Here is a 13,094-nt window from a genome sequence, read left to right as displayed (position 1 = left end):
CGTTCACTGTCGAGCCAGCCCCGTCGTGACGCCTCACTGTCCGTACGTGAGCATCCCGTCGTTTGTCTTGGCCATGGTCGTCTCTTGCTCCGTCCATGCAGTCGGGTGCACCGCCTACCCATGCCGCATCCTTGTCGCCACGTCGTGCTGCCTCCGCTTCGCCTGTTTCCTATCCTGTAAACCTTCGCCTCTAAGGTTTTCGGAAACTACAGTGGGTTAGTTGGTTGGTTAGGTTTGTTCGGTCTAGCTAGTTTGTGGGTTGAGTTACTCTATTTAGGTTTAGTTAGTTTGGTTGGATTTAGGTTCAGTTAGTTAGCTAGGCTAGGTTAGTACTAATTAGGGTTAAATGGTCTAGTTAGGTTACCTTAGGTCAATGTCCTAACTGTCCTACCAGTCATGGGTTAGGAGTCCTAACTGTCTTAGGCGACTTAAAGCTCCCTCCTTTTTAGGTGCCTTTTAGAGCCGTTTGGAGCCATTTTGGCTCATTATAGTAGGGTTTTGCTATCCATTTCTCCTTGGCTACATTCGAGCTTCTCTCCAGGGCCAGTCACCATGGCACCGAAACGTGTCCCAGGTGATATATTGCATGACACTGATGAGACTGCTCAGTATAAGCACGTCCCTGTCCCAGTGGTTGCATCCACTGGTGGTGCAGAGGTGACTTCCACTTAGCCTCTCTCATGCATCTCGGGAAGTGCAGGTAGCGCAAATGCAGTTTCTGGATGCCCTTTCCTCTATGCTCAAGGTACTTTCCGCCAGATAGGACAAGAGTTCAGCCAGCAGCTTACCACAACCATGGCTATGCAAGATACCGTTCTTGTCCAAATGGGACAGTAGATTGGTCAGCAAATCACATCTACCATTGCTATCAGGATAAGGGTAAGCAGCCCGCATCCTCGCAAGGGGACCATTCAAACAGTCAAGATGTTTTGTCCACTTCATGCAGGGGTTTTATGGTAGATGCCTGTTGTGCCGATGAGCATCAGTCTTTTGGACCATTGCGTGTATCCCAACTTGGGGATTATTTAGACATAGATGATGCATTTTACGTGCCACAAAGCACCTTCTTATAGGATGTCAGGCCATCTTTTGGCTCTCAGCTTTGTGCATCTATGCAAGTTGAGCCGTCTCTTTTGGGACGATCAGTTGGTGTGCATCCGGCTAGTGCTCCTTTCACCGCACCATTGAGTATGCCTGGAGTTAGCTTGGGTTTATATGGCAACCCACATCCCTGGGAGAGAGGTCAGTCCTCTTCTCAAACCTTTGGTATGCCATCATTTCAGAGAGATGCATTTGGTAGAGAGACCTAGCTCGGGGTTCATGCACCTATTGCTCCGCCAGTGAGCACATATAGCTAGACATAGCCAGTGCATTAGATGGCAGCAACTTCTACGTAGCAAGGGGTTGGTGGTGGGCAGCAAGCCACTTTTGATGACATGTTGGTAGATTCCTTTTTCATATAGGACCCTACCTAAGGCCATCAAACTTGAGATGCCCTTCTCTCATTATGTGAACCTCAAGCGTGATGATGCTCGGACTTCTAGAGGTTACACACACAAGAAGTATGTAGCCAAGGATATCAAGGACAAGCTCACAGTGCATAAGTTTAAAGGGAACACTCACACTCCCAATGAGTTGGAGGAGTGGCTCACGAAGCTAGAAGACTATTTTCGCTTCTATCCCAAGTCTAAGAAGGAGCGCATCATTTTTACAGATATGCATATGCGGGACTATGCCCACACATGGTGGCGATACATGAGGGATTTGCCTCAGTGACCAACTAGTTGGAGAGGTTTCAAAGAATTTAATGGTTACTACATTTGTATCTCCACTTGTATTGGATCAATACTTGGTTGAATTTTATGCCTTGTCACAAACCGGTACGATCCAAGAGTACTTGTAGCGCTTTTGGAGGTTTTTCCTGTTTGTGCAGGACGTATCTGAAAAGGAAAAGCTGTTGCGTTTCATCCATGGGTTAAATTCTTCTCTCGTTGCAGATGTGAAGGCACATAACCCTCAAACAGTTGAGAGGGCAGCTCAGCTTGCAAAAGTATTGGAGCCTAAATATGCTGGCAAGCATAGAAATGCCATGGGTAGCTTGCATGCTACTCGGTACGACGCTGAGTCAAAGCCTAAGTTTGCTGAGTGGACTGACAAGAAATGTGCAGCAACACCATTTCCTCGCTTTCCTACTCTCTCGGGTAGTAAGATGCCGTATGCCAGGCCTTACAGGTATCCTGATGCCAAGCATGGAGGCAAGCCTACTGTTGGAAACGAGTAGGGTGAGATAAAACAGCATACACGAGCAAATAATGGACAACAGAAAGAAGGCCAACTTATGTTTTAAATGTGGCGAGAAATGGACTCTTGGGCACAAGAATGTGTGCAAGATGAGCAACAATGGTACTACCAAGCTCAGCATGATCATTGACCTCTCAGATGACGAGCAATTGTTTGATGCCCTAGGTTCATTGGATACGTCTCAGGATGAGATGGCAAATACACATGATGCAGATGAGGCTCCCGACACTGGAGCCATGAAGGGCACTGACTTTTCTTTTGATCCTGGTGGTGCTACTGTGCATGAAAATCATGCTTCGCATTCGTATGAGATTTTGCCCACTAGTGGCATGAGAGGCCGTAGGCCCACACTCTTCTCTATGGAGCATCATAATGCGATACCTTTTTATGCATGTGAAGATGCAGGTGGTAATGCTCTTGTGAACAAGGAGGTTTATTGGGATGCCCAACCAACACTTTATACTATTTCCATGCACGCCTTGATGGGTACCAAAAGTGTTGATACTATCATATTTATAGGGATGATTAATGACAGGATTGTGCATGTGTTGGTGGACAACGATAGCACCCATAGTTTTGTTAATCGCAAGACCTTACAAAGGGTGGGATTGATTGCTACTGAGATAGACCATGGGCTGAGAGTAGAAGTGGCCAATGGACAACATATGGTCAGTAGATTTTGTTGCCAAGATGCAAGGATTAAGTTCTCTGATGACTATACATTTGCAGGTGATCTATTGGCACTTGACATGGGCCCAATAGATGTCCTAGGCTGTGATTGGTTGCAATCACTAGGCAAAATCAGCATGGATTTCAATGCCTTAACACTCGGCTTTGTCCACAGGGATGGATCAGTTACATTGCATGGTATTACAGCTCCTAAATTGTAGGTCATTTCAACAAGGCAGTTGGCCAGAGAGCTCAAGAGGGGCAGCGCCATATATGCATTAAATGTGTCAGTAACTAAGGAGGGTGGCACTCCCCGTGTTGATGATTGTGATATGCAGAGTTTGTAGATGTGTTTGCTGATTAGCCATCACAGTTGCTTCCGAGAAGAGATGTAGATCATGCCATAGTCCTGGAACCTAGCAGTAAGCCAATCAATAAGGCCCCATATTGGCTCTCTAAAGTAGAAGGGGAGAAAGTGGCAACTCAAGTGAGGGACTTACTTTAGAAGAGTTTCATCACTCATAGCACTTCTCCTTTTGCATCCCCTGTGCTCCTGGTGAAGGACTGTTCTTACTGTATGTGCATTGACTACAGAGACTTGAATAAGGTCACCATCAAGAATAGGTTTCCAATCCCGAGGATAGATGACCTGTTGGATGAACTCAAGGGTGCTCAGTTTTTCACTAAGATTGATTTGAGGTCCGACTATCATCAAATTAGAATGAAAGTTGGGGATGAGCATGAGACAACCTTTCGCACAGAGAGGGGACTATATAAGTTCAAGGTGATGCCTTTTGAATTGACCAATACACCAGCTACCTTCCAAGCACTCATTCATAAGATTTTGCAGCCTCTCCTTTTCAAATATGTGCTGGTATTTTTTTGATGACATCCTCATTTACAACAAGGATAAGTAGGAGCACATCAAACATGTCAAGCAAGTGCTGGAAATTTTAAGGTTGCATCAGCTTTATGCTAAGGCCAGCAAATGCACTTTTATGGCACAAGAGGTTAAGTATCTTGGTCACATTATGAGCAAGGATGGCATTCGAGTGGATCGTGCAAAGGTGAAATGCATTAAGGATTGCCGCAGCCACGCAACCCTACTCAGTTGAGGCGATTTCTAGGTCTTGCTTCCTTCTATAGGCGCGTTATTCGCAAGTTTGCCAAGAGGGCAGCCCCTCTGATAGACCTTTTGAAGAAGGATGCTTTTATGTGGTCTACAACTACAAATGCACAACATAGCTTTGAAGACCTAAAATTTACTCTCACTCATGCTCCTGTGTTGGTATGCCCTGAATTTTTCACGTACTTTCATTCTGGAGCCAAATGCCAATGGAAAAGGCTTATAGGTTGTGCTAAGGCAAGAACACGGGGTAATTGCTTTTGAAAGCAAGAAATTGGATGTCAAGGAACTAGATTATCATGTGTATGATCAGGAGATGTTGGCTATCCTCCATGCTTTTGAAAAATGGCACCACTACTTGTACGATAGCAAAATCAAGGTTAAGATAGATCATAGGACACTCAGGTATTTCCTTACGTAGCCTAACTTGTCAATGAAGTAGAAGAGGTGGCTGGCTAAGGTTCAGTCTTATGGTTTTGACATTGAGTACAAGAAAGGGAAAGAAAACGTGGTTGCAAATGCCTTATCGTGTATGTGGGCTTGCAGTTTGTCTGCCATTTCTACCATCTACTAGGAGTGGATTCATGGTATTCAGGCTAAGTTGCATTAATTCACTCGAATTTTTTTTTCGATTTGCGATTTTCTCGAATTAAAACGAATCCAACGATTTTTCCTAATTTATTTGTATGAATAGGTTATTCATACGAATAAATGTAGTATAAATATGAAACAATTGTTATTTTTTGTATTCGTACGAATACATCCAGCTGTATTCTTGAGCCACCTGCTTGCCACCTCTTGGTTGCCTACGTGCTACCTCTTGCTTACTTCCATACCTACCAGCTCTCGTCATAGGTACCTTACTTTTATTATAGTCTTTCATTAGTAATCATTGTTTCTCTCTCTCTTGTGTTGTTTAAGATTGGCACTCATCTCTCTTAGGAGAGTTGTGTGTTGCAGTCTTTTTAAATTGTTTGATATTTATTTTGTATTGTATTTAAGTGTGTAGACAGGTTGACACTCATCTCTCTTGCGAGAGTTGTGTGTTGCAGTCTGTTTTTGTCGTGTGTTGCAATTTTAATTATAATATAAATAATTATCTTTTACTTGAGACTGGCACTCATCTCTCTTAAGAGAGTTGTGTTGCAGTCTCAGTTTGTATAAAAATGTTTGTTTGTGGGAACTCTTGGGCTGGCACTCATCTCTCTTAAAAGAGTTGTGTGTTACAGTCTAAGCTTAGTGATGTTTTCATAGATGCTTATTCTGGCACTCATCTCTCCCTTGAGAGTTGTGTGTTACAGTCTAAGTTTAGAGATGTTTTCAAGTACTTAATCTGGCACTCAACTGTCCCTTGACTGTCCCTTGATAGTTGTGTGTTGCAGTTTAAGTTAGATATCATGCGACCTTGTCTTAGACACTTAGTCTGGCACTTAACTATCCCTGGATAGTTGTGTGTTGCAGCCTAAGTTAGAAATCATGCAATGTGCTTTTAGACACTTAGTCTGGCACTCAACTATCCCTTGATAGTTGTGTGTTGCAGTTGAATCCTAGTGTTAGATGGTGCAGTCCACAATTAGGTTATACCTAGGTCATTTTTTGTGTTTTGATTTTCTATAGTATGTTACATGATTTGAGGCTTGAGCTTGAGTTGAGATGTTATACCTAAGTAATTTCTTAGACTGCTTGCATTGATTTTCTTATTGCACCTGGCACTGAATTCTTTTTTGAATTCTATGTTGCAGCTTATTGCATATGAGATGGCTCACGCAAGTGAGAAGAGGAAGTGTCAACAACCTGATCTCACAAAGTCTCAGAGGAAGGTGCTAAAAAATGAGAATGTACACTTCTTAATGAATGTCGATCAGGACATCATTGAGACAGCTTTCCAAAATGGTGAAAGTGGTGTACAAAATTTGGTGAGGACAATGGCAGAGCGTGGAAGGAGGACCTTGCGTGATCGATTTCCAGATGTTTTCACAATAGAGTCTATAGAGATTATTTGTACCACTTAGCGATGGAGGGTCAATGATGCCTCGGTCAAATAGATCAAGACATAAACTCATGTGACACAAAGTGGGAGGGTCCTGTTGTAGATGCCAGGGTCACGTACATCAAGAATGTGTGGCGAGGTTGCAAAGGCAAAGGAGTTGCCTCAACCTCCCTTCCATCAATGCACTCGCATCCCCAAGCATAGTCGCAACCACAAGCATCAATGAACCCACACCCCCTGTCAGATGCTGCATTACATCCACCACAACCACAAGCACCAATGCACCCACATCCATAGTCATATGTTGTATTCCACCCAACGCAGCCACAAGCACCATTGCAGCCATGCCACGCATATGCACTAGTGCATCCACCACAACATGTCATTCCTTTTTTCCAAGATCTTTCATACCTAGAAGTTCCTCCTCCTTTTTCACATCTCCCACCACATGCACGATCACATTTCACATCTTTTGTGCCTCCATTTGTGCCTCCTACCGCATGTGGAGACCAGTTTTCATCTCTCATATTTTTGCCTGCACCACAAATGCACAATCTATTTGCACAAGCAGATACATTCCCATCTCCTTCATTCTTTCCTGCACAACACCACGCACATCACATGGCTTGCGTGATCATGTAGAAGTGCCAAGACCCATGCGGCCCATACTGCTTTAGCAACGAGACATTCGATTCACGCCTAGTGCAGCTGTGGGCACAGGCATGAAAGGAACAGTCAACATGTGCAATATTCTTATCGCTCCCTTTGAAAGGGACAAGATTTATGCATGTAAGGTGCTGAGGGTTTCTGTGTCCGTTGATGCATTGAAGGCTAGCGCATTGGAAGAAGTCAGATGCTTGGGCAATGTCGTACATCCGGGCAATAGGTCTAGTCCATGATGATAACCCAATGATACTATTTCGGTTTTGGAATGGAAATCATTTGGAAAGATGGCTAACCTACCTTGGACATGACGGAAAGAGACCATCTCCGGTGTTTCACAGAGATGATGCGAAAATGCATGCTAGAGCTCCACGGGTCCGTCAGCATGTATTTGATATTTTAAGTGCACGAGTTCGCACTATTCATTACATGCACCAACACAATGTCTTGTATAATGATTTGCATGCGCAAAACATTATGCTACACTTCTCGGAGTCATCCGAGGAGGTGTATCTGGGCATTTGTGATTAGGGAATGATGACCCCATGCAGCACTAGAAAGCACTATCTTGCATTACTGAGTGATAGCCCCAACACTGTGCGAAGCTCCATTGCTAGGTTTCGTCACGTTGCTCCAAAGTGCCTTTGCACCAATCCCCCACCTTTCGATGTTGCTCAGGATGTGTACGCCATGTCTCATCACATCCTAAAAATTTTGGACATTTGTGCACCATCGCCAAGTACGGGGCCCGCAGAAGCTTTAATTAGGCACTTACGACAGTTTACGGTTCAGGGAAAGTCAACCGAACCGAATAGACGTCCAAGTACTGCAGATTTTTGTGGGATTTTTGACATTGCTCCAAGATGTGGTATACAACTCAGTCCAAATCGAGGACTTAGACTAGCCAATGACTGAGTCTTTCTTGGATGCCAAGATGTAACATGAGTGACCGATCATGGAACTTGTAACATTTTTAGTTTTATTTATCATCCAAGTTTGGATCCACTCCATTGTTCGAACAGTTTGTATATTTACAGTGACATGATAAATGATGTGATAAGTAATGTTTAAATATTGTTTGTATAATAATGCGATAAAAATGATGATCCAATTGTCAAATATGATAAATGATGCAATAATTAATGTTTAAATTTTATTTGTATAATTGAATGTTGCGATAAAAATGATGGTCCAATCTTAAAATATGATAAATGATGCGATAATAAATATTTAAGTATTATTTGTATAGGTTTAATATGATTTAATTATTTAATATTGTTTAAATATTTAATATTATTTGTGGTTGCAAATTAGTTTTATCTTGTTGTCATTTTTTAGGCTAAGTATGAGCATGGAGAGAGAGAACTTGGAGAACATTCTCCCTCAAGATCCTCCCTAACCAAAGCAACCTCCAGTCCAAGAGGGCCCACAAGTGCTTTTGTGCCTCAAGAGGCTGATTTAGCAGGCCAGCTAAATCACGCTAAGGCTCAGGCTATCTTACAAGCGCAAAGAGAGATGCTGGGCAAAGAGGGACTAGGTATTTTTGCTGCTAGTCCAGTGGATGAGGATACCATGCAAGGCGACCCGGTCTCTCTTTGACAAGTACAGAGACTATGCCCATCAGAGTTCGTAAGAAACACCTTGTTTCTTCGTTCAGGAAGTGCTAGGAATAAATATGCACAGCCCAAGTTGTCAAACTTGCGGCATAAAACCCTAGCCCACATCCTTCTCCAACGATTCATAGAGGTGGAAGGAAGCATTCCCAATAACCAGCAAATTCCCATGTATTTCATCCAACAGGTGTATGTCTACGATGTCTTGCATCGATGCGTGGATTGGAATAACAAGCATCACTTGTCAGGAACAGGAAAGGGACATCTTGCAGAGCACAAGTGAGCAAGGACAGAGAACAAAGAGCCCATGTCTCAGAGACCTCATGTGCTAACTCCCTAGGCACACAGTGATCTTATTGACTTGGCCACATCTGCCATACCTCTCTGTCAACAAGGTGTTACTACTGAGGAGATACAAGATCGCATGGCATCACAAGCTAAAGAGATCGAGGACCTACAAGCACATGTACATATGTTTGAGTCTGAGCTTGGACGCTACAGACAGTCCTTGGAGATTTGGATGCAGCTAAGGATACCGATATTTTTGATTTTAAGGACCTCATTTCGTAGGGTGGAGGACCAAGCACTCAGGGAATGGTAGATGTGGACCCTACTCCATAATTATGTACATTGTAAACTTCATATATAACTTTATAATACTCTTCTTCTACAACGATGGTTCAAGTGATATAAGTGAGTTAAGTGGACTAAGTGATTTAAGTGGTATAAGTGATCTAAGTAGACTAGATGATTTAAGTGACTTAAGTGATTTAAGTGGACTAAGTGATTTAAGTGATCTAAGTGAATTAAGTAGTATAAGTGATTTAAGTGGACCAAGTGATTTAAGTGGTATAAGTGATCTAAGTGGACTAAGTAATTTAAGTGATTAAAGTGATCTAAGTGAACTAAGTGGTATAATTGATTTGTGTAATTTTCTATGGATTTAAGTGATCTAAGTGAATTAAGTGGTATAAGTGGTAATTAGACTAAGTGATTTAAGTGATTTAAGTGGACTAAGTGATTTAAGTGAACTAAGTGGGATAAGTGTTTTACGTGGTTTTCAATGGATTAGGTGGACTTGTAAAGTTAATGCAAAAATATTAAAATATATCGACGTGAATTAGTGCACATAATAGCTACATCAACCCTTAAGACTTAAAAATATAAAATTCGATTGCGCATATTTGATTATTCTTTCCAACTTTTTGATGTTCCCTTCGATGTTGCCTTGAAAGTATTTGCAAGTCACAAGGTTGTCTCTAACTATTATGTATACCAAAATCATCCACAATCTCAATAATTACAACATCCCCTCGCATACAACATTATATCCGATATAATTAGAGCTTCATCCACCACTTCTATCACCTATCATATTTCTCTATCACTCCATATTGCATTCAACACAAGTACAATATCGTCTATCTCTTCGACTTCGCTATTGTCACTGAGTAGCTCAAGCTCATCTTTGTCTTCACTGAATGCACCCTCAGCAACTAATTCTATAGTCAATCATTGTCCAGCAATTCTCATTACAATAGCTTTGCTTGCTGCCCTAGCTGCAACATTAAATCCTTTCAACAATCGTAGATTTCCAAAGCAAAATACCAAATCTGCAACTCTTGATGGCTTTAAGCGATTGTGTCTCTTCGAATGAATAAAATCGTATGCACTCCAATTTCGCTCACATGCACCCGATGATGCAGCAACAGAGAGCACACGAGTTACAACATGCTGTAACTTCAATGTCTCTCCACCATATTCCTTCCACCAAGTAGGTGCAATAGTTGTCTTAATAGCATCAAGATTCCAAGGATCTCTAAAAGAGCCTTCACGATTCGTATATCTCACTCGTTGCTAGTAGGCCAGTTTTCCTTAATCTCCAGGAAGTAACATTTTACCAACCTCTCGAAAGTTACTTATGACTTCAGGACTCTGTGATTGAGCATTCATTTGATATTGTGGATGTACTATAAATGCAGCTCCATGCAAAGGGGTGTATCTTTTACCGGCCAAATATACCACTTGTTACTTCTCCCTAGGAGCAAAGCGCACAAATTCTTTAACTTGTCGTATTGCTTCTGACATCTTCCAATACACTTTACCCATAACAAAGGCATCAGCATCAACCATCCTCAATACTGTTACAAATGGTTCTACACCTTTTATTCTTTCAACATTTTTCCAGAGTAGAGATGATTGTACAAGATGTACACATTTAGAGCCTGGTATTGTGTACTGCGTCTTCTTTTCTAGCCAATTCGCCCATCGTCTATCAGTAACAGTCTCGACTAAAGCTTGACGCACTTCCAATAATCTAGCAAGAACTAAAAAAGAAGTGGCAAATCTAGTTTGATAAAATTGCATGAGTTGCTTCACAGAGTGCTCTTTGAATACTGCATGCAAGTATTGATGACTCTTTATAAAACTCACCACGATGTTATCATCTTGCAGTACTGGTTGCACAAATGGTAACTGTCCAATATCCTTCAACAATAAGTTGAGAGTATGAGTGCCACATGGCACCCATGTCAAAGTGGGATACTTTACCATGACCATCTCACCTACATTCTTGTAATTCGATGCATTATCTGTTACTAATGCAGTAACATTCTCACTGCCACCAACTTTGCGGATTGCTCTTTCATATATTTTTATAATATATGTCGAAGTTTTTTCTTTGAGAGACGTATCAATACTCTCCAAAAACATAGTTCCCTTGGGAGTAATGCACATTACATTTTATCAAGGGTCTGGCATGCTTGCTAGTCCATCCATCAAACGTAAGAGTGCATGCATATATAGGAATAAAGTCCAATATCTTTTTTTTCAAGCAATCTGCCACAGTTTGTTTGACTCTATCAAGATGATCGGTACGCATTTTATTATAATCTGGCAAAATAAATCCTCATCTAGCACATGATTTCAAGGCATTACGAAACGTATCATCTCTCATGACATTGAATGGTATACCATTTTTAACAAATGCTTTTGTCCATCTTAAGTGCCCTTCATGCACTTGTTGTCGAAGAAATCCATTCTCCATAAAAGATTGTTCTCCAATTTTTCTCTTCTTTACCTGACAGACATTAGTCGCATCAAAACTCACCTGCGACCCGCTTGCTAGCATATCTACATCACCTTTATGTATGGATATACTCCTCGCATTTATTGGTGCTTCTCCTTCAACCGTCTCATCAATCTCAGTGCTCACATCTTGTTGAGTTGCACAATTTCTTATTAGGATCGGATTAACCACTTTCTTCACTTTCTCTAAATACGATTTGCATAATGGAAGAACATCAAACGGAGTGCATGTGCAAGCTCCAATGTCACTGCCTATTGCAAGAAAATGTTGCTTGATGCGAGTAGAACCACCTGTGAATTTGTGTCCACATATTTACACTGCAAGAAAGAGACTGAGGCATGTACTTTTTGTATCTCTGTCACGTATGACCAAATCTTGCCGTGCACCATGCTTTTGAAGTTGCCAAAAACAAAATGCAAAAAAAACTAATTTGAGTATACAATAGAAACATATTGCACTACACATTTTATAAAAAACAACACATATGCTTTGAAAAACACGTTCAAGCATACAATATATTAATTGTCATTCAATCACGCTCTTTTAAAATAATTCACATTCTAATGAAAGAATATTAAATATTCATTCAAAAGAAAGTATAAGAATGAGACAACTCTTCTAATAACTTTTAAAACTTTCAATTCGTACACTTTAAAACTCTTTGTATTCTTTCACATTCTATTAAAAGAATATTACATATTCATTCAAAAAAAGTGTGAGAATACAAACACAGATCCTAAAACTCCCACATACGAAAATTCCCACAAGAGATCTAAGGAACTCAAGGAGATCTTAGAACTTCCACAAACTAATTTAATAATTTCATAGACACGAAAACAAGCCCCATTTCTCATAAGAGATCTAAGGAACTCAACAAGGAGATCCTAAACTCCCACATACAAAAATCTATTCACATGAAATCTAAGAAACTCAATAAGGAGATCCTATAACTCCCACAAACAAATTTCATAGACACAAAAATGAGCCCATTTATCACAAAAGATCTAAGGAACTCACCAAAGAGATCCTGGAACTCCCACGTACAAAAATTTATTCACATGGGATCTAAGAAACTCAATAAGGAGATCTTAGAACTCCCACAAAAAAATTTCACAGACACAAAAACAAGCCCATTTATCATAAGAGATCTAAGGAACTCACCAAAGAGATCCTAGAACTCCCACGTACCAAAATCTATTCACATAAGGTCTAAAAAATTCAACAAGGAGATCTTAGAACTCCCACAAACAAATTTCATAGACACAAAAACAAGCTCATTTATCAAAAGAGATCTAAGGAACTCACCAAAGAGATCTTAGAACTCCCACGTACAAAAATCTATTCACATGAGATCTAAGAAACTCAACAAGGAGATATTTGAACTCCCACAAACAAATTTCATAGACGCAAAAACAAGCCCATTTATCATAAGAGATCTAAGTAACTCACCAAAGAGATTCTAGAACTCCCACATACAAAATCTATTCACATGATATCTAAGAAACTCAATAATGAGATCTTAGAACTCCCACAAATAAATTTCATAGCACAAAAACAAGCCCATTTATCACAAGAGATCTAAGGAACTCACCAAAAAGATCCCAAGGAGATCTTAAAACTCCCATAAACAAATTTCATAGACAC

This window comes from Dipteris shenzhenensis, chromosome 9 (assembly GCF_047967505.1).
Source record: "Dipteris shenzhenensis isolate YYH24624 ecotype China chromosome 9, Dip_SZ_1.0, whole genome shotgun sequence".
Lineage (NCBI taxonomy): Eukaryota > Viridiplantae > Streptophyta > Polypodiopsida > Gleicheniales > Dipteridaceae > Dipteris > Dipteris shenzhenensis.
Note: the sequence above shows the minus strand (reverse complement) of the source record.